The sequence below is a fragment of the Delphinus delphis genome, chromosome 8, assembly GCF_949987515.2.
Source record: "Delphinus delphis chromosome 8, mDelDel1.2, whole genome shotgun sequence".
In the NCBI taxonomy this organism is placed as follows: domain Eukaryota; kingdom Metazoa; phylum Chordata; class Mammalia; order Artiodactyla; family Delphinidae; genus Delphinus; species Delphinus delphis.
Genome location: NC_082690.1, coordinates 86,342,623 through 86,365,322, shown reverse-complemented (window position 1 = coordinate 86,365,322; position 22,700 = coordinate 86,342,623). Strand labels below are relative to the sequence as shown.

The 22,700-nt window shown below is 48.2% G+C and overlaps 1 protein-coding gene across 2 annotated transcripts in view; it reads left to right on the top strand.

Annotated features, from left to right (window-relative positions):
* The window catches only part of ABTB2 (ankyrin repeat and BTB domain containing 2), a 180,939-nt gene that overhangs the window by 109,596 nt on the left and 48,643 nt on the right, over window positions 1-22,700 (top strand). The window lies entirely within an intron of this gene.

The following is a 22,700-nucleotide window of genomic DNA, read 5'->3' as shown; positions in this document are numbered from 1 at the left end:
GTGCTGACGTGGCACCCCAGGCTGGAGTGGCTCAATCTGGAGCTTAGAAAGTTATTTCAGCAATAGATATAATGCTTTCAAGTAGTATAAGTGCTGTCTGAGATATGTGTCTTCAGGTTTTGGTGGGGGCCTTAAGGGAAAGATCCCCTCACTAGGAATTAGGGAAGGGAAGTCCATATGATGCTCTTTCTGGGACATTCTTTTTTTTTATTATTTTTTTTAGGATATACTTTTTTATTAACATTCAGTAAATTTTTGAGAATAATTTTAGATTTAGAGAAAAGTTGCAAGAATATTACAATAAGTCCCCAGATGCCTGAAACCCAGTTTCCCCTACATTTTACATTTGTCACAACGAATCACTCACTTTGATACAATGGGTGTTTTTGTTTTTGTTTGTTTGTTTTGGCCGTGTTGGGTCTTCGTTGCTGTGCGCAGGCTTTCTCTAGTTGTGGTGAGCTGGGGCTACTGTTGCTGTGCGCAGGCTTTCTCTAGTTGTGGTGGGCTGGGGCTACTCTTTGTTGCAGCGTGCAGCCTTCTCATTGCAGTGGCTTCTCTTGCTGAGGAACACGGGCTCTAGGGTGTGCGGGCTTCAGTAGTTGTGGCACGCAGGCTCAGTAGTTGTGGCTCGTGGGCTCTAGAGCGCAGGCTCAGTAGTTGTGGTTCACGGGCTTAGTTGCTCCGCGGCATGTGGGATCTTCCAGGACCTGGGATCGAACCCGTGTCCCCTGCATCGGTAGGCGGATTCTTAACCACTGCGCCACCAGGGAAGTCCCAACACAATGTTATTAACTAAAGTACATACTTCATTAGGAGTTCCTTAGTTTTTATCTAATGCCCTTTTTCTGTCCCAGGATCCCATGTTACTACATTTAGTCATCCAGACATCTTAGATTCCTGTCAGCTGTAACAGTTTCTCATCTAAGCCTTTCCTTGCTGTTGGTAAGCTTGACAGTTAATCAGAAGACTTGTTAGGTGTTTTGTAGAATGTCCTTCAATTTGGGTTTGTCTGAGGTTTTTCTCATGATTAGGTTGGGATTGTGGGTTATGGGGGAGGAAGACCACAGAGGTAAAGTGCTCTTCTCATCACATCGTGTCAAGGGGTACATGCTATCAACATGACTTACCATGATGAGGTTCATCTTGACCCCCTGGGATGTTTGTCAGGTTTCTCTACTATGAAGGTACCTCCCCCACTCCCCCTCCCTTCTGGACCTTTCCATATTGTACTCCTTAGAATGAAGTCACTACGTGCATTCCACACTTAAGGGAAAGGAAGTTATGCTCCAGCACCTTGAAGGGGATGAATCTACATACATTACTTGGAATTATTTTGTGTGAAAGATTTGTCTGTTTTCTCCTCAATTATTTATTCAATCAGTTGTTCAAACATTCCATCATTGTTAATCATACGGATACAGGGATATTTAGTTTACACTTTGGATTCTAATTCTTTATTGCTCAAATTGCTCCATCCTGGGTCATTGAGAGCTCTTTGGTTTGGCCCCTTCGTCCCTTTCACATGCCCCATCATTTTGGTTTTTTGGACACTGTCTTACTTTCTGGCATTACAAGATGCTCCAAGCTCATCTTGTGTATTTCCTGCCCCATTCCTAGAATCTGCCATTTCTCCAGGAAGCTCTGGGTCTTGTCACTGGAGAACGGTATTAGGAACCAGAATCTGCCTGTGGGATGTGCTGGTTGCTACTGGGGAGCTTGGGACGTTCTTTTTTTTTTTTTTTTTTGCGGTACGTGGGCCTCTCACTGTTGTGGCCTCTCCCATTGCGGAGCACAGGCTCCGGATGCACAGGCTCGGCGGCCATGGCTCACAGGCCTAGCCGCTCCGCAGCGTGTGGGATCTTCCCAGACCGGGGCACGAACCCGCGTCCCCTGCATCGGCAGGCGGACTCTCAACCACTGCGCCACCAGGGAAGCTCGGGGACATTCATTTTTGAAGAACGTTTTCAGACTGGGGAAATAAGAGCCAAAGCTGTACAAAAGATTTGTGATGAAAATAAGAGGGAAGAGGACATCCCCGTTGGCACAGTGGTTAAGAATCCGCCTGCCAGTGCAGGGGACACGGGTTCGATCCTGGTCTGGGAAGATCCCACGTGCTACGGAGCAACTAAGCCCATGAGCCACAACTAATGAGCCCGCATGCCACAACTACTGAAGCCTGTGCACCTAGAGCCTGTGCTCCACAACAAAGGGTAGCCCCTGCTCGCCACAACTAGAGAAAGCCTGTGCACAGCAACAAAGACCCAATGCAGCCATTAATTAATTAATTAATTATAAAAATAAGAGGGAAAGGGCTGGAAGAGGTGGTCCCTAAGCCTTTTGCCAAATCAACAGCTTTAGGTGGATACCATTCAGCCCCATTTTACTGCTGAAAGACTGAGGACTTGCCCAGCGTCCCTGGGTAAGTGACAAACCTGGCAGCCAAACCTCCGTGTGGCCCTCAGCTTCTCCTTCACTGAGCTGTACTGTCCGTTAGTGTAGTTTGTGAACTGTTAGCTTCAAATGCAGGAGTGGACTGTGGTGTCCCCAAGTCCATGGGTCCACACTCTCTGCTTTCTCTGATCAGAATGGTTATCACAGGGAAATGGGAAGGCTGTGTGTGTGTAGCACTCTCTGCTTTCTCTGATCAGAATGGTTATCACAGGGAAATGGGAAGGCTGTGTGTGTGTAGGCGTGCACAGGTGTGTATCTGTCCATCCCAAGGGCTCTCCAGGGGCTTCACATATTCCCACCCCTTCCCTGGCAGGTAGGTGTACCCAGCCAGAGGCTCTGCTTCATGAACTGAATGATGGGGAGTTTTAGAAGAAAGGAAGGTGGACACAGGTAGAAGAGCAAAGGCCAGGGAATTCCCTGGCGGTCCAGTGGTTAGGACTCGGTGCTTTCACTGCCGGGGGCCCGGGTTCAATCCCTGGTCGGGGAACTAAGATCCTGCAAATCCTGCAAACCACGCGTTGTAGCCAAAAAAAAAAGCAAATGTCAAGCAAGCTAGTAGAACCTGAAGCAGTTGGCAATGACTACATAGACATTTAAAGACATATTAAATATGTTTCAAAGATATTTAATATCATAAGAAAATGGTATGTAATAAGTAAAATGATACAACACTGTATGTTTAAAAAGTATATCAGTACCTCTCTCTAAGTGATGGGATTATGGGTGATTTTTATTTTCTACCTTGGACTTGACTATATTTTCTCTGCCCTGCAGTGAACATGCATTAATTGTTCTGGCAATGATAAAAGTAATTTAAAGTGAAGCCAGTGAGGGAGTTTCATTCTTAGGGTCATCCTAGTCTCCTGTGACTGGTTTGTTGTTAGCTGTGTTATCTTATTTTTCTATGTTATCTATTTTTCTATGTGCTTCTTTCGTGTATTCTGTGATGGCACTCCTAAGGAAACCCGTTCTAGCATAGAATCGTTGCCAAAGAATAAATAAATTTCTAAAAGATTATCACATAATGAGATACTGCTTTACACACACTAGGATGGTTTTAACCAAACAGACAATAACAGTTGCTGGCCAGGACGTACAGAAATCGAAACCTCCGTGTACTGTTTGTTGGTGGAAACGTAATGATGCAGGCACTGTGAAAAATATTCTGGTAGTTCCTCAGAAAGTCAAACATAGAATTACCACATGACTCAGCAATTCCACTGCTAGGTGTATGCCTAAGAGAAATGAAACTGTATGTGCTCATAAAATTTGTACGTAAATATTCACAGTAGCATTATCTGTAATAGCCAGAAAGTGGAAAGAATCCAAATGTCCATCAGCTGATGAAGAGATAAAGAAACTGTGGTGCAAGATCATTCAGCCACAAAAAGGAGTAAAGTATTCATACAGTACAACGTGGATGACCCTTAAAAATATTGTGCTGCATATGTAAAAGAAGCCAGACACAAAAGACTGTACTGTGCATTGTACGATTCCATTCATATAAAATGTCCAGAGTAGGCAGATCATAGAGACAGAAGGTAAATTACTGGTTGCCGGGCCTGGGCAGCGGTGGGGAAGTCAGAGAATGGGGGTTTCTTTGGGGGCTGTTGAAACTGTTCTGGAATTAAATAGCGGTTATGGTTTTACAGTTCCGTGAATGTACTAAAAACCACCGAATTTACATATTAAAAGCGTAGATTTGGGCTTCCCTGGTGGCACAGTGGTTGAGAGTCCGCCTGCCGGTGCAGGGGACGCGGGTTCGTGCCCAGGTCCGGGAGGATCCCGCATGCCGCGGAGCGGCTGGGCCCGTGAGCCATGGCCACTGAGCCTGCGCGTCCGGAGCCTGTGCTCCGCAACGGGAGAGGCCACAGCAGTGAGAGGCCCACGTACCGCAAAAAAAAAAAAAAAAGCGTAGATTTAATGACATGTGAATTATATCTCAATTTTTTTTAAGTCTCCAGTTTTGATTTATAAGTGCTGGGCCCAGACTCCCTACAATGGAACAGTGTAGAGCATGGACTCTGCTGCTTCCTGGCTGCGTGATCTTGGGCAAGTTGCTTAACCTCTTACAGTGTCGGTTTTCTTAGGGTAAAACGGAGATGCCATTACATCACCAAGGGTCCCGGGGCATTTGTTCAGACCCCACACCCCTCCTCCAGGTCATCCTCTCGTCTGCCCCTGTTAGCTGCTCCCTGAAGAGGGGGGGTTGTCACTCATGTAAGGGGATCTTGCTTTTTGCTTTCCATTCCCACGGGAGAGCCCCTGCATTAAAACCACCCCTTCCAAGAGACCGGGCTTCTGCGTTGGGGGGCAGAGTGATGGCTCGTCCTGCCAAGGCATTTCCAGTGTTTGTTTGAAGAAGTAACAGTCAACTAGGCAGTGGCTTCTTCTGAAACATGTCGTTAATGCAAGCGTCATGGGGCTTCCGAGCTCAAAGCACTCCTGAGGCACCTGTTTATTTTTCAGACACGCTTTCTTCCCTCTCTTCCCTCCTTTTCTCTCTCCTTCTCTTTCTCTTTAAGGGAAGGGAGTGGGAGAGCTAGGGGCTGAGGGTGGGCTCTGCAGTCTGCACACAGAGCATAGAGTCAGAGCTGCTGTTCAGAGCTGCAACGTCCCCATGACCAGGCAGGGCCTTGCAGCCCGGACCTCTGTGCTCCGCTCAAGCCCATCTGTGAACCAGAACCAGGGCTGGGAGGGCTGAGAGTGGAGGCCAGACTGACGTGCCTGCCCTCCTTCCATTCTGCTGGAGTGCCTGGGCCCAAGCAGTCAGCGCCCGGCAGGCCCCTTCCCTCTGATATCTGCCCCCGACGGCTGTCTCCTAACAGGCCAGATGATTGGAGGAGACGCTGTCACAGAGACAGTTTTCTTCTTTAACTTGTCACACCATCTGAAGCCAAAGCCATTCTCGTGGTTTGCTTTACTATTGAGAGTGTCCAGTGTTTTTACTAAGGCTTAAAGCTAAAGTAAATTCGTGTTCTCTGAACATGGGTTTTCCATGCTTATTAAGCATCTACCATGTTTTTGGAACTGCAGAGATGGCAGAGAGAGGGAAGGAGTAAGGTGAAAAGCATAGCCCCTGCCCTTCATAAGCTTCTAGTAAAAGGGTTATTGATATCACAGGTAACTCCTACCTGGAGCCTGAGAACCCTGGGAGAGGGCCAAGTGCAGTGGTGATTAGATCCCCACCTGATGGGGGTGATGGCACAAAGACACGGTCCCTCTATTGTGTGCCTGCTCTGTGCCCGACACTGTGCCTTCCTGTCACCTCGGTTGACCCTCACTCTTGCTCTCTGAGAGTAGGTGTTATCCCCATTCTACAGATGGGGAAACTGAGGCTTAGAGAAGGTATCACATGTCCAAGGCCACATGGCGAGTAAGTGGTAGAGTCAAGATTTGAGGCCGGCTCTGCCTAACTTGTGAGCTTGTGCTCGCAACCAAGGCGAGGCTCTGGGAAGAAGGTGGTGGCCAGTCACTGGGTAGAAAGAGGATGGACAAGGATGGGGGACGCCACCAATGCAGAGGCTGCAATCATAAGCATTTCAGAATCTGGGAAGAGGGGTGTGGACCATCCTCCTCTCTTCTGAACCAGTCAGGATAGACACACACACGCACAACACAGCTCGGGAATGCACATGAGTCCTGAGATCCCCAGATTTCAGTGGTGTGGAGCCACGACACGTGAGGACGTGTGATGGATATAGGGGCCCCACCATGGGAAGGGAGCTAGGTTTACTGATGTGGACACAGGACCAGGGCTGGAAGCTGCAACAAGACAGATTGGATTAAATAAGAATTTTCTAGCAGTTGGAGCTGCACATGAGCTCACTTAGGGAGAGTGAGTTCCTGACCACTGGGACTGAGCCCTCAGGCAGCTACTCAGGGTATTGTGCAGGAGTGTCAAACATCAGGGACTGATCAGACAGTGCTGATATATGTACTGGGGGGGGTGTGGTGAACATTGACAACACAGTGGCAGCGTATTAAATAAAGATGGGTCCTGGGGAAATGCAAAAAGGGTTTGAGTCTGTGTGGTTTCTGTAGTCCTTTCCAGCCTTGGTTGTATAAATACAAGTCATGCTCTTCTGGATTTGGAAGGAGGAGATGCTGTTTGTATGTGTTTTAGTAAAGCCCTGGGACACAGAAGTGATCTCCTGAAACTTAGTCTAGGAGGTTAAAAGATTCTGATGCTTTCTTGCCTTCACCATCTGGCTGGTAGCCTCAGGGTGGACGGTAAGATCTCCGAGGTGGCGTTGCTTCAGCCTTGGAGTAATCTGGGGCGTGCTGACTGGTCAGTGACTCGAATAAATGAGGTTGATGCTGGGGGGCAGGAGACCACTCTTCTCTGCACTCCACTCACCCCGGCCTCCCACCTGCAAGGCACGACCCCTCACACATGCATGAGCTGCAAAGCAGAACTGACAGAGCTAAACTTGGGGCCGCCGGGGGCCCCCCAGGCAGGAGAAACACCCCACAGAAAGATAAAGTTAATCTGCGGAAGGTAGGCGTGAGAATGTTGGGGTTATGTTGTGGGCAGCAGCCTCTGCCTGCAAGGATGATGGTGGGGGATGCGCACAGAGCAGGGGTGCTGCAAACGAAGTGGGGAAAAGCTGAGAGCAGCAGAGGGTGTCAGAGTGTCAGAGAGGCAGTTCATTCCCCCTGTTAGTCATGCTGCTCACATCCAACAGGGATCCAGCCCAGCTGGCTTTAGAGGACGTCCACGGTCTGCCCCTTTTCTGGCCTGTGGCTGACACAGCCTTAATCGAGGGGGGGCTGGAGGGAGGGGGTCCTGCCCAAACAGGCTGATTCACTATTTCCACCGGGTCCGCGCCATCTTGGTGGGCAGATCACACGCCAGCCTCGTAAACTCACTCTCCACTTGTCTATGTGACGTTTATAGTCCCACGGGGAGCTGGCTTTTTAATGAGCCTAATTTGAGGCTCTAAGTAGGAGTCTGTAAAACAAACAGGGAGGGACTCCGGCCAAAGCCCAAAGTCGCCGTTGAAGCACACAGGGTCACATCCAGTTCTGCAGACGGGCCAGGACTCTGCGTGCCCAGGGCAGCGGGAGAAGCTGCTCCCCAATGACAGGCCTCTCTTCCCAGGCAGGTGCTGCAGAAACCCCTGGAGCCTTGGCAAGAGCCCTTCCCATTTTGGTTCTGCGTGGAAAGCACAGGAGGGTCCTGGCTTTCCTGGTTGGAGGAAAGGAGCGGGCCTGTGTGCAAATCCAGGGCTGGTTGTCAGGGGATCAGACGGCCTGGGTGCTCCCTTGCTGGATGACAGCCCCACAGCCAGCCCTCTGAGGCCTCCGGGCGCGAGAATCTGTAACCCGAAGACGCCTGTGAGGAAATGCCCCATCTTCCTGTGGCTTTAGTTCATTTTTTTGAGACCTGGTTTTCAAAATCAGAATGAGATAGAGGTGCTGGCATCTGTCATGAGGCCCTGTTAGGGTCAACTCTCTAGCAGGTCCTGGTTGGGAGAGGAGGGGCCTCACCTCCTCAGGGCTCACTTCCAGAGCTAGGACAACAAGCAGGGGTCCCTTCGGTGCTAGAGCGCTGGGGTTTGATGTGACTCAGAGGCCACTGCCCACTGTGAAGTCATATTGGGGGACGCTCCTGAGTCACCCAAAATAACAGTGCTAGGTACTGTGAGCCTTTAGAATGGAGTGTGCTGCAGCCATTGAAAGTGAGGATGAGAAACAATATTTGGGACCGTGGAAAGCTATCTGTGAAATATTAAGTGAAAAAGGTCATTAAAGTATTAATTTCTTAAAATTAAAAGTATGCATGTGAGAAAAAAGAAAGTACACATGCACGCTCCAAAGCAGAGGTGCATATTCAGAAGTCTGAAAGGATATTAAACTGTAATGTCAATGATGATTATCTCAGGGCAGTAAAATTACTGTTTTTATTCTCTTCTTTTCGCCTATCTGCATTTTTTTTTTTTTTTTTTTTTTTTGCGGTACGCAGGCCTCTCACTGTTGTGGCCTCTCCCGTTGCGGAGCACAGGCTCTGGACGCGCAGGCTCAGTGGCCATGGCTCACGGGCCCAGCTGCTCCGCGGCACGTGGGACCCTCCTGGACCGGGGCAGGAACCCGTGTCCCCAGCATGGGCAGGCGGACTCTCAACCACTGCGCCACCAGGGAAGCCCCTATCTGCATTTTGTAAATGCACATAAACTGTGAGTGGCGTTCTGCAGACACTCACCCAGCAGAAGCCCAATGGTCTGCCCGGAAGATTTCCCCCATGAAGGGAGCTTCCAGCCTTATGTTGAGCAAAGTGAGGGCTGGAGTTGCTGCAGCCACCCCAGGCCCTTGGGGAACTTGGCCTTGTGGGCCAGAACTGCCCTGTTCTCAGCAGAGTCTGAGTCCAGCATGTCCACAGCCAGCGCCACACAGAGGAGCCTGTGAGCACGCATTTTTAGCATCCACAGAGACGCAGGGCCCCAGGAGCGGGGAGATGGCTTTATCATCAGACTCTCCACATGATTTCATTTGAACAAAGCTTTCCATGGTTTAGAAGTTTTTTTGCAAACTAATGATTTACAGAAACCATCTTGTATTAGAGAAATCACTCCATCTGCAAGTCAAAAAAACCTGCCTGTGGTGGTCTGAACTGTGACCCTCCAAAATTCATAGGCTGAAGTCCTAACCCCCAGCACATCAGAATGTGACTGTATTTGGAAATAGAGTCTTTTAAGAGCTAACTAAGGTAAAATGAAGTCCCACGAGTGGGCCCGAATCCAGTCTGACTGGTGTTCTTGTAAGAAGAAGTGATCAGGACACAGACACATAAGGGAAGACCATGTGAAGACCCAGGGAGAAGACAGCTGTCTACAAGCCTAGGAGAGAGGCCTCAGAAGAAGAAAGCAACCCAGCCCACACCTTGATCTCAGACTTCTAGCCTCCAGAATTGCGAGAAAACAAATTTATGTTGTTTAAGCTGCCCTCCCTGTGATATTTTTTCCTATAACAAGAAGTTCGGGGATTGGCAGTTCCTGGTGGTGGGTAGCTGCCGGCGAGACGGTCAGAGACCCAGGCTCTTGCTCCTTTCTGCCATCCTCAGCATGTTGGCTCTGATCTTGCCCTCGTCCCCTCCTGCAGCGCCTCCCCCCCGCACGGCAGCCCCAGGGTGCTGCTCCAGCTTTGGCAGCAGGCGGCCTGGCTCCTGCTGGCATAATGGCTGCTGCTGTACCTCTTCAGACAGTGTGTCACATTCGAGGCAGGAAGAAGCTCAAAGGCCCTGCCAGCTGGACAGCCTGTCCCTTTAGATCAGGAAAAGCAACATTTTCCAAAACCCCTGAAGTCTTGAATTTACGTCTCATGTCCAAAACCATGTTGTACAGCTGTAAGGGAGTCTGGGAAGGGGCCCCCCAGGGCTCGTACTGCAAGTCATTCCAGGCAGAAGCAGGGTTCTGTTAGCCAGGGAGGAGAAGGACGGCACTGGATAGGTCGCTGGGAGCAGCGGCACAGTTTCAAGCATCCAGCGGCTGGATGTTTTCATACACCTTTGCAGGGAAAGATCATGGTGTCCTGGAAGTGACACAGTGAGGTTTGAGATGCCCCCTCCTGGGAATGAACGTTCTACAGGGACCTCCTTCCTATGAATGAGCTTCTTTCGCTGCACCTTCTCAACCTACTCCCAGGTTGCGTGACGTTGCTCAGCCGTGAGATGACCGGGGAGTGTTTGCTACTCATAAGGTCTGTACGGTCCCTTTGGGCTTCTTGGAGTGAGGAGGGGTGGCTTTGTGAAACATCCTGTTATTTTTCCTCCCTTGCTGGATGACAGCACACAGCAAAAGCCCCCTCTTCAGACTCCTTCCAAGCTTCTAGTACCTACTGCAGAGCCCTCCTCTAGCATTTATTACGGTACCTTTTTTTTTTAGATGTTGCGGGTAGGAGTTTATTAATTAATTTATTTTTGCTGTGTTGGGTCTTCGTTTCTGCGCGAGGGCTTTCTCTAGTTGTGGCAAGCAGGGGCCACTCTTCATCGCGGCGCGTGGGCCTCTCACTGTCGCGGCCTCTCTTGTTGCGGAGCACAGGCTCCAGACGCGCAGGCTCAGTAATTGTGGCTCACGGGCCTAGTTGCTCCGCGGCATGTGGTATCCTCCCAGACCAGGGCTCAAACCCGTGTCCCCTGCATTAGCAGGCAGACTCTCAACCACTGCGCCACCAGGGAAGCCCATATTATGGTACCTTTTAATTATCTGTCTACATATTTTTCCTGTCCTCTAGAGCCAGGAAACTGGATCTTACCTCTGTATTCCTAGCACCAAGCTCAGTGTGATTAATAGGCCTGTGATGAATATTTGAGTAAGTGAATGAGTGACAAGAATAGCACAGTGCTAAAATTCCCCGAGCCTACTTGGATACTTCTTCCATATTGGAAGCCATCAGTCAACCTTGGGACAGAAGGTCCCATGGCCTTAGAGAATGTGTTCTCTGTCCATAGGATTTAACTGTCTGCAAACAACCCTTTCTGTGCAGGGGAATGGGGACGGGGTGGTACATGGGTATGTCCATATTTGCCATATATGAGTTATGAAGGGAGTGACTTAAACTCCGGGCTCTGGTGTCCCCAACACACTTAGCATTGGGGGGTTTTTTCAGCCCAGATTTCAAGGCACATGTTGAATTCTCCCATTCTCTGTGAATTGCCTTTTGGAGCCATAAAGATTGAGATTGAAATTTGCTGGAGCCGTGAAGATTGAGATTGAAATTTGCTAACTGCTTTAAGTTGATCCGGGAACATCACCAATTTTAAAAGTAGTCAAACATGGTTTTCATTTATTTGGTCTTAAAAATGATCCCTTAATGAATTTTAGTTCCGAAAAATGTAATCTGCTACCTCCGACTTTGATGTTTAAGTGCTTAATGCAAAAGCTAAAAGGAATGAGCAGCTTTATTGAAATAAGAGCCCAAGCAGTGGCCCAGGTGGGTTTTTAGACTATGAATTCCTTGGCAAAGAAGATGTCTACAGCCAGCAGTGGGGCTCTCTAATCTCCTCTCCCATCCCTTTCCCATACAGCTACCGGATTTATCTGTCTGAATGTGCGTATGACCCTGTCATTCAATTGCTTAAACCCCTTCAATGAGTCCTCATTGCTCTCAGGACAGAGTCTCAGCCCCTTAGACTCCTGTGACTCGTGCCATCCACCCTGATCTGTCCCGCGGAGGCCTGTCACACTCACCCATCACTCCGAGCTACCCCTCTCCATCCCTCTGAGGGGCTCTGGATTAGTACAGGGGTCAGCAAGCATGGCCCTGGGGCCAAATCCCACCTGACACCTGTTTTCGTATGGCCTACAAGCTAAAAATTAGTTTTACATTTTTAAATGGTTGAAAAAGTACTAAAAGAAGACTAGTTTGTGACATGTGAAGGTGATATAAAATACGAATCTGTGCCCATTTGTTTATGTATACGCACATTACGCCGGCAGAGTTGAGTAGTTGTGACAGACCCGCAAAGCCAAAAATATTTACTCTGACCCTTCGCGGAAAACGTTCACCGATCCCGGCTTCGTAGTGGCTCCAAGGGTGGGTGGAGAGAGGGCAGTGATCTCCATTAGCCACCTCCCAGGCTGCCCCAAATAAACACATAGTCTAAGTATGAATAATGTGCTGGCTCTACAAACACAGCTTCATGACAAGTCTCAGGGGGCCCCTCCCCACCTATCGCTGCCCCAGAACCTCCCTATACAGGCCCTCCCTCTGCTTGGAAGACCCATCCAACCCCTTTACTAGACTGATATCTACTCTATGTCTCTTCCTCCAGGAAGCCTTCCTTGACTACTAGGCCTACGTAGTCTGCTTAGGGACCCTCCTCTGGGCTCTTTGATCCGACTCCATGTAGCCCTTTTCATTATGGACTTGGCTGGTATACTGTCTGCCCTCCTTCACTAGACGGCAAACATCAAGAGGGTAGAGACTGTGGCCTGTTCACTTTTCTACCCCCAGAGCATAGCCACTTTTAGCAGATTATTAGGTCATCAGTAAACAGTTGTTGAAGAAATTAGTGGAGGAATGCAGAAGAAATGATCCATCCGTGGTGAATATAAGTATGATTCTGTATCAGCAGAGGCCTTTAGGAAAATAATGGGATTGGTTGGCCTAGGGTCCATCACTTCTGTCGAATAGAAATACTTTTATATGGTATCTGATGGCTTTATCCCAAAGCTATTGGCCCTGGGAATCCGTGAGGCCATTTATAAGATATTACCATTTATTACATGCTTACTATGTGTCAGGCATTTTACTAAATGCTTACTTAACTTCTTTTAATTCTCAAATAATCAGTGAATTCGGAGCTATTATTAGGCATATTAGACAGATGAACAAATTGAGGCTCAGAGAGGTTAATTAACTAGTCCAAAGTCACATAGCTAATAAGATTCATAGCTGAGTTTTGAACCTTCTTCCCTCTGATTCATGCTCTTAAATCATCTGGAGGGTCTAATAGCGTCATTTGGAATGGGAACCAAAGCCGACTGAAGCAGGTTATATTTGTTAGAAGGACTCTAGCACAGTACATTTCTGACTAATGATGCATTCATGTTCTATTAATAAATATCTTGGCCATCTGCCCTAGACCTTGTGACATTTGCCTCTTTTTTTTTAACCCCTAAGGAATGACTTGTGTGTATTACAGGTGCTCGGGCTCATTTATCCCTCTCCTTCCTCTGAGTTGACACTTGGAGGCTTCTCCCACTCCCCTCTTTTACTTGCAGGCAGCACTGCTCTCACTGGAGAAGTAGCTCCGGGCTCACTCCCGGGACGTGCTTTGCCTTCTCTCCCATTCCCGGGCCCGCCGGTACCTCCCACCCCACCCCCAGCAGCACTGGTAGTGGCAAGCCTCTCTTTTCACACTTGGTACAGCATGAGGATGTCCCCCAGCTCTCCCTGTCCTCAGTCCCAGCAAGTGGCAGCCCGTACCGACAGAGAGTACTGGCGGTCCAGACTGCCACGTGGCTGCATCATGATCACACAGGCTCAGCCCAGTGGGTACATGGCTGGACCAGAGGAAGTGCCCTGAGTGGCCTCTGAGTGGCCCAGAGTCCCTACCATCTGGCCAGGTGAAGGGGCTGGCTCTCAGGCCGATTCTTGGAATGAGAGTTGCAGACAAAATCTCACCTCCTGCTTAGGAATATAGAACAGTTTCTGTCTGAGTTTCTTTCCCTTACCTTTTTTTTTTCAATTTTTATATAAAACAACCAAGTTTTCCTTCTATTTACTTTTTTTCCTCCATGAGCTCACAACAGTTGTAACAATGGTTTTGTTTTTATTAAAATATATATGTTCATTAGTTAATCAGTAGAAAAAAAGCATGAAGAATAATGGAGAAAAAAATCATCTAAAGTTCTCCCGTGCAGAAATAACTATCTTTTATGTTAGATGACCTCCATTCTGGGCTCTTTATAGGTAATTAGATCATAGTAATTTTTTTAAACGTTCTCTTGTTTTCCTATATAAAAATTTAATTTCAGTTAACTAACTTTCTAACATATTTGAAATTATGGCTATTCCTATGCTCAGAAGAAACATTCTATCACCTTCTTCTGTCTCTGAGTACGTCTCCCCCACCACGTCCCCTGTTTCTTTTATAACAATCACTTTTTACACCACCAATAAATCATATTTGTAAAAAGTTTAAAAAGCATAGTAGTTCAAAACATTCTTATAGCCCTAGCACAGAGAGAACCACTCTCAACCACTTGGTGGTTGTGTGCATGGGTTGGGGGAAGGGCTGATGTTTTAGGGTGATGACTGTGTATGTTTATGTTTTAAATGTGTTGTTGCCTTTGTACAAAAGGGGCTGGATGTTGTCCTTGGCTCACAGGAATTGGCATGCTCAGCCACCATGGGTCAAGGACAGCATTTGACAAAGGACCATGGTCATGGGATGGATTTTTTTTTTTTTAAGAGGTGGCAGTTCCAAGACTCATGCTTCCTGGGTCGCTCAAGTTCTTGATGTGTTACATCAATACTTTGGAGCGAGGCCACCCAGAATCTCTTAAAAAGTATTCCAAACACAACAGAGATCTTTTTCCACAGGAAAAATCTCAGTGGTCCGCGTGTGAGTTCTCCGCTCCATACCCCCCGATGTTGTGACGGTTGCTGGGTTTTCCAGAGTTCACCTTTAGGTTTAATTTCCTGAAATTGATCTGCTTAGTTACTGTGGCTTTATTTTATTCTCTTGCAAGGTGGGGAAATGGCAATGAACAGGCTGCATTTCGCTAGGGCTTTTCTCACTTCAAAAGAATTAAGCAGCAGTCCATGATCTCTACTAGTTCTTTTATGGGCATATTCATCCTCCGGGTCTCTGATATGAACCTTAATTAAACATGATATGAACCTTAATTAAACAAATCACCAAAATGCCAGTGAGCCAACATTCCTAGCGGACTTTCTGGGCTCACCCGCACTGCTTTGTTGGGCTATTATTTTATGGTGGCCCCTCTCCCCATCTTAAACCCTCACCCTGCTTAGAGCCCCTCTGAGAACTGACTGAGCCAGCCCTGAGGTCAGAGGTGCTGCTACCAACTGGAGGGAAAAGAGGCAGCCCAAGGCCAGCTCCCCAAGCAGGATCCCCCCGCCCCGCCGCCAGAAGGCCCAAGACTGTCAAGGACTCCAGAGAGAGATGAATGCAGCCCAGTGTTGACCTTATATTTTTACCGTATATTTTTTTTTAAGAGAACTGGGGACGCTGGCAACAGGCGTGTTGTACTCCAACAGCCTTTGATCTCGCTGGCCCTGGGTTCTCTGGCCCCTGGCTCCCTGGGCAGTCATAAATGTGCATTTTTATTTCACAGTTTAATGGTAAGCTCCTGGCCCTCTGGGCCTCTCTTAACGGGAAGACCACCCTCAGCCGGTAGAGTTCTGATAACTTAGAGTGAGGTGTCAACCAGAGCATGATTATGCCTGCTTTTAATTTCCTGACCCTGAAGAGGAAGGGGAACGGGCAGTGCTAATTGGACTGGTGAGTGGTGGCAGAAGTCTTCTGTCCCTGGGCTTGAATGGGCAGAGCCCCATGTGAGAGGCAGTGTGGACTCCCGGGATGGACGGGCTGGGTCTGAATCCCACCTCGGCCATTTTCTAGCTCTGTGACCTTCACCAAGTGACCCAGCCCATTTAAACCTCAGCGTCCCTCATTGGTAAGTGGGGTTAGTAACAGTACTAGCTAATTGTAATGAGACCACTGGTGGGGTCTTCATGTGGGTTCAAATACTGGTTCATCCCACTCACGGCATAGAGTACTACTCGGTATGGGGTCGCCCATCTCCGTTCATTACTAACCCGTGGTTAAAACCTGCTTCCCAAACTCAGTTTAGACCCCAACTCTTCTCTCTTCCTGTCTCCCAACCTTTGCCCCTCACTTGAATTCTTGGGCCTCACAGTATGGCGGTCTCATCTTTAGGTGGGTTCTGGCTGAGAATTACATGAGCTTTCAATTACTCTTGATGAATCATTTTTACAGGGATGATTGACGATTCATCAAGTCAAGCAGATTTCATTCCACTTCTAGGTCTTCCTCCTTATTTCCTTCATCTTCCCCTTGCTTCAACACCCATCCCCCAATCTCGTTGGACTTCGAATATCAGGAGAAATACCATTCAGTGAAGTGGGTTTTTTTAAGAACCAACTGTCCTTATACTCCATTTGGGTCTCTCTGGAAAATATTCCAGCTTTAACTCTTCAGCACTTTGTTTCAGTATGACTAATACGCAACAACCGAGCATGAAACGTACTATATATAAAATTCCAGATCAGAGAATGGAAACACTTTAAAAAAAATAAAAAGGATTGGATTATGTGGGCTCTTTGGAAACTGTTCAGTGGGGCAATATAATTTTTATTTTCAGAAGCTTATGGATTGAACCCCACCCAAGCTTCCAGCTCCTAAGAAAAGTGGCAGAAGCCGCCCTGCCAAGTTTCCTCTCAAGGGCAGTAAAAGAGTAATCCTCTGCATGCCGGGTTTCATTTTAAAGAAACAGGCGACAGGCAGTGGCCTTTGCTATCTTCACAAATGAGCTTCCCTGAGCTGGGGGGCTAGTGAGTCTGGTGGGGCGTGTCGGGGGGCAGGGGCGGGAGAAGATGCTAGGCACGCAGCATTGCACAGGTCGCTGGGCCCACTGTAGTCACAGCGCCCTGAAAAGAACATTTGCAAATCTGTGGAGAGCCCTGGGAATGGGAATGGGTTGTCAGGTTGGGGGTACAGTTACGTTACAGTCTTGATGGCCTTTCGATGACTGGTTAGAAAAACTGAACTGTAAATCTACCCAGTTTTCACAAAAAAAGGACATCTTTACGTTTACAATTTTGTGTGTATTGTGTCTGTTGGGGGGCTGTTGTTATAACTTGGGGGAAATTAAATCACAGGAAATAATGCTAACAGGGCCTATTTGTTTCCACAATTCAGAAATTAAATAGTGGAATGAAAGTGGGGGGAAAGGTTTTAAGGGGTGCACTTTAGTGCTAGAGTCCACAGAAGGGCCAGTTGGAGTGCAAGATCCCAGTGCTGGAGCAGACTTGAGCGGCCACCCAGTTGACCCCTGTGTCTTACAGAGAAGAGAATGAAATCCCCATCGACTTGGCCTTTGGGCTGAGCCCTGCTTCTGGAAAACCTTAGCACTGAAAATCTGGTTTGTCAACCCAGTGTGCAGTCCATTGGCTTCTGGCTGGTTACTTGCTTGCTTGGAGGAGCCGGCAACCTCCGCCAGCTGAAACCCAGGTCGGATTCCTGCTTGGCAGCCAGCAAGAAGGCGGGACTCCCAGTCTTCTGTGCACTGGGTTTCCCAGCTGACTCAATGGCGCCCTCTCTGGGCACTGGTGGAGAATCACCTGGGAAGGAGCCCGGGGCTGGAGCAGAGCCAAGTGACCAAACTCGGAAGACAGCCCGCAGAAACCAGGATCAGGTGTGCATAGGCTTCTTTTTTTGTTTTGTTTTGTTTCCTATTTATTTATTTTTTTTAAAAAAACATCTTTTGGAGTATAAGTGCTTTACATTGTTGTGTTAGTTTCTGCTGTATAACAAAGTGGATCAGCTATATATATACATATATCCCCATATTCCCTCCCATCCTCCCTATCCCACCCCTCTAGGTGGTCACAAAGCACCGAGCTGATCTCCCTGTGCCATGCAGCTGCTTCCCACTAGCTATCTATTTTACATTTGGTAGTGTATATACGTCAATGCCACTCTCTCACTTACTCCCAGCTTACCCTTCCCCCTCCCCGTGTCCTTAAGTCCACTCTCTATGTCTGCATCTTTATTCCTGTCCTGCCCCTAGGTTCCTTAGAACCTTTTTTTTTTTTTTTAGATGCCGTATATATGTGTTAGCATACGGCATTTGTTTTTCTCTTTCTGACTTCACTCTGTATGACAGATTCTAGGTCCATCCACCTCACTACAAATAACTCAATTTCGTTTCTTTTTATGGCTGAGTAATATTCCATTATATGTAGGTGCCACATCTTCTTTATCCATTCATCTGTTGATGGACACTTAGGTTGCTTCTATGTCCTGGCTATTGTAAACAGTGCTGCAATGAACATTGTGGTACATGACTTTTTTTGAAATATGGTTTTCTCAGGGTATATGCCCAGTAGTGGGATTGCTGGGTCATATGGTAGTTCTATTTTCAGTTTTTAAGGAACCTCCATACTGTTCTCCATAGTGGCTGTATCAATTTATACTCCCACCAACAGTGCAGGAGTGTTCCCTTTTCTTCAGTGCGTAGGCTTCTTAACTGCTGATTTCTTGAGAGGTGCTGGGAATTTCCCTATTTACTGGCAGGATTATTTTCATCTCTAAGTATCATAGAAAGAAAGAAGAATATTATCTATTCTTATCTGTAGAAAGGTGTTTGAACCTCTTTGTGAGGGCAGTGGGCAGTCATTGAAGAGTTTAAAGCCAGAGTAAATAAGAGTGCGTGACCAGAGTAAGGGATTGTCAGGGATGGGGTGAGACGGAGGGAGGAGACGGGGAGGGGCTATTGCAGTATCCAGTGAGGGAAGATGGTAGCCTGAACCGGCAGTGACTGGATTTTTGAGATACGAAGGTGATGAGAGCAGCAAGGTTTGGTGGTTGATTGGATGTGTGGGGGGAGGAGGAAGAGAGTTGATAAGGATGACTCACCGGATGTGTTCTTGGGCAACTGGGTGGATGTGGTGCTGTGCTCAGAGAAGGGACTGGAAGCTTTGGGGAATGAGGTAATGAGTTCCGAGATTCAAGGTTGGGCAACCTGCTTGAAAAAAACTGAGCGACCGAAGATTGTGGTTCTGTGTTCAGACTGAGAAATGTGGAGGCTTCACCTACAGTCAGAGCACACTGGGGCGGAACCTTGTTTCCACAGAAATGCTGATTTTGTAGACAAGGGAGACACAGGGTACCTGGGTCATGCCTACTGCTTCCCTGCCTCACACTCGGGAGTTCATTTCACAGCAACGATCTGAGTGACGCACGTGGGTTTTCTTTGTAACTTTTACAGAGTTCAGCAGGGATCGATTTGAGGTGTCCTTATTAATTAATAAAGGGATACAGGTTTCATTCCAGCATGCCTTTTTCTCCATCATGACTGAAATAAACAGATTTTTTTCTAAGGATTTTAATAAACAGAGGGCGGGGGGGGGGTTGCTTTTCTTTTTTTTTTGGAAGTCCCTTTTTCCAGAATGACCTTGCGCTGGGCCCATCCCCTAAAGCCGGGAATTTCTGTGGGGCAAAGAAGGCACTAAAGTGTTGAGAGAACTTAAGGCAAGTGTTTTCCATCTCCAGTGAGAATGGCTGAGGAGCAGGCTTATGTGGGAGAGAGAAGAATTTCACATTGACATTTTAAAAAGGCTTTCTTTTTTTAAAAAAAATAAATTTATTTATTTATTTTTAGCTACGTTGGGTCTCCGTTGCAGTGTGCGGGCTTCTCATTGCAGTGGCTTCTCTTGTTCTGGAGCACAGGCTCTAGGCGCGTGGGCTTCGGTAGTTGTGGCGCACGGGCTCAGTAGTTGTGGCTCGCGGGCTCTAGAGCACAGGCTCAGTAGTTGTGGCACACGGGCTTAGTTGCTTCGCGGCCTGTGGGATCTTCCCGGACCAGGGCTCAAACCCATGTCCCCTGCATTGGCTGGTGGATTCTTAACCACTGCGCCACCAGGGAAGTCCAAAAAAGGCTTTCTTTCTTTTTTTTTTTTTTTTTGTGCTGTACGCGGGCCTCTCACTGTTGTGGCCTCTCCCATTGCAGAGCACAGGCTCCGGACGCGCAGGCTCAGCGGCCATGGCTCACGGGCCCAGCCGCTCCGCGGCATGTGGGATCTTCCCGGACCGGGGCACGAACCTGTGTCCCCTGCATCGGCAGGCGGACTTCCAACCACTGCACCACCAGGGAAGCCCCAAAAAAGGCTTTCTTAAGGGGGCAGATTCAGAAGGCAACCTGTGGAACTGCATTCTGGAAAGATCAGAGGGAATAAGAGAGATGGCCTTCAGTCTGCAAGAGCTTTACGTGAGGCCCCCAGGGTTCCTTAGCAGGCAGTGCCTGCAGGCACATTAAAAGAAAGTTGTATTTCTGGGTCTTTCTTTATATTTCCTCCTATCAGACCCCAGGAGCAAACAGAACAGAACCCCTTTTCTCTCAAATATCCTTGTGCTCTTTAACTAAAGACAAGGGGGCCAAAGTTAGGACGTCATTTCATTTCAACAGCTTGAGAATCAAGAGGTTGAGATTCTAGCCCCAGTTCAGTTTCAGACCCTCAGTAACCTTGGGCAAGTCACTTAACTTTGGGGGCGGGACCCTTGGTTTTCTCATCTATAAGATGGGTGCAAACAGTACTTCATGAAGCCTTGGGAATTGCACGTGACCATGCATATAAAGTTATCACAGTCTTGGCACATAGTGAGCACTCTTTAAAAGTCAGCAGGGGGCTTCCCTGGTGGCACAGTGGTTGGGAGTCCACCTGCCGATGCAGGGGACACGGGTTCGTGCCCCGATCCGGGAAGATCCCACATGCCACGGAGCGGCTGGGGCCGTGAGCCATGGCCGCTGAGCCTGCGCGTCCGGAGCCTGTGCTCCGCAATGGGAGAGGCCACAACAGTGAGAGGCCCGCGTACCGCAAAAAAAAAAAAAAAAAAAAAAAAAATGTCATCAGTGGCTATTACTGATAATGACCTCCCTACCTCCCTTGCTGGAAGAATAAATTATGTACTCCTCGGTGTTCGAAGTCCCTTAAAAGCAAAAGGTACTATGCAAAAGCTGTGATGCTATCAATTACTATTAGTAATAATAGGCTCAGAATTACTTTTGCCACGGTATTAAATGAAAATCCCTTTGGGTGGGCGATGACTGGGAAAATGGGGACTATTATTAATGGAGCTGCAAGCTCTTGTTACTAGATCCATTGACATAATATTTCTCTCTGGGAATCCTTTGACAAATCAGCTGCATTTCCTATTCCCTTGCCCTAAGCTCTGTAAATTTGGTCCACACGTCCCCAGCGTTGTTTCTGTGGATTAATAATGAAGAGAAGAGGAAGAGCAGGGCCTGAGTTAGACCCGTGGATGCGTAGAAGCCCCTCCCAAACATTTGGGCTGCCCGTGGGTTTGAGCTTGTAGTTCCGGGTGGGGATGGGAGGGTGGTCTTTTGTTTCACTACTTGTTTTAATGCTCAGAGCCAAGTCTTCCTCATGCATTTGGGTCCTCAGCTGTCAGGGAGAGGTTCTGCTTTGGGGACAGGGCTGGGGGCAGGGGGAACCTAGTCATGCCCTCCTCCTTCCACTGGAAACAGAGCTTTGAGGAAGTGCTTTGTTGCCCTGCTTTGCCGAACCAGCGCCCAGATCGGGAGTCCGTTGCCGCTGCCATCCTGGAGGGGTCGGAGGGCGATTCAGAGCGGCAGGTCCCAGCCACGCAGCAGGGCAGTGAGGCAGTGCTGGGGAGGGCAGGGAGGCTGGGTCAGGGGAGGGGCAGGCTAGGAGGGCAGGGCTGACCAGCAGCCGAACATAGAGCGTGGCCAAAGAACGCTGCCGGGATCTGGGCAGGAGGAAGGCTGCCATGTGCGTTTGCCCCATAAAAGAGCACACGAGGCCCAGCACTGGGGCTTCCATGGGTGAACCAAGCAGGAATAACACTGAATCGGGACAGCCGTAGGTGAGCTTGGTGGTGTGTTCATTGAATCTGGGCTTACAGAGAGGGGAAGCGTGTACATTCTAGAGCCAGTCAGACCTGGATTTGAATCCTAGCTCTGCCACTTGGTAGAGCAAGTTATTCAAACTCTCTGCACATTATCTAAAATGGAGACAGCAGTGCCCACCTTGTTGAAAGAATAAATGAGATAGTGTACCTAAAGCCTGCGTTCCCAGCACATAGGAAAAATAATAGCAAGAGCACTTACTCTGAGCCACGCAGCAGTCCACACGTGGACATCTGGCAACTCACGGCCACGCCGTGAGCTAGGTAACTTTTATTACCTCTAGTTAACACATGAGGAATCTGAGGCACAGAGAAGTGAAGTAACTTGCCCAAGGTAACACCGCTGGTTTAAGTGACAGAGCTAGAATCATGAACCCAAATGTTCCAGCTCCAAGGCCCTGTGTTAACCTCTCTGCTGCAGGACCTATGGCTGTTGTCATCCTTGTGACGTTTCTGGGTACAGGATAGGGAAGTCTAGCCTGGATTTGGCCACATCCCAGGGGCTCTTCTGTTATCTCAAGGAATTTTAAGAGATTTTCCCAAAAGCGACTAAAATAAATTCCTGTGGGTATTTTGCTTTCAAAAAAAAAAAGTTCAAGGGGGTTGGACAAAGAAGCCTTGATCGAAGAAGAGGCAGTTACCAAAAATTGGGAATCTTTGTGGCCACATGCTCTTAAGAACCAACATGTAATTTTAAGCCAGTCTGATTTTGCTTTTCTGGTGCTTTCTAAGAAGCCACACAGTGAGTTGGAGAAATTTACAGGCTGTCACCCCCTGGGATTGATTCTGACAGCTCTGCTCCTCTATTGTTGAAGTGCTAATGAAAAACGCTAATTGGCCTTGGCCAGTGTCTGGATGAGTCCCCTTCCTGGAGTGGGGAAAGCAGCATCCTTTTCTCTGTGATTTCTCCTGGTCCTATTCTTGGCTTGAAGAAGGAAGGGGGGGCAGCATGAAGAAGTGGGAGGACTCCAAGGGCGAATCCGCCCTTTGGGTGGGCAGGGTGAACAGTTTACATCTGACGCCCTATCCACTGAGCTCCGTGAAGACAAAGCCAGGTCTCTTTGTCACCCCGGAATCCTAAAGGCAG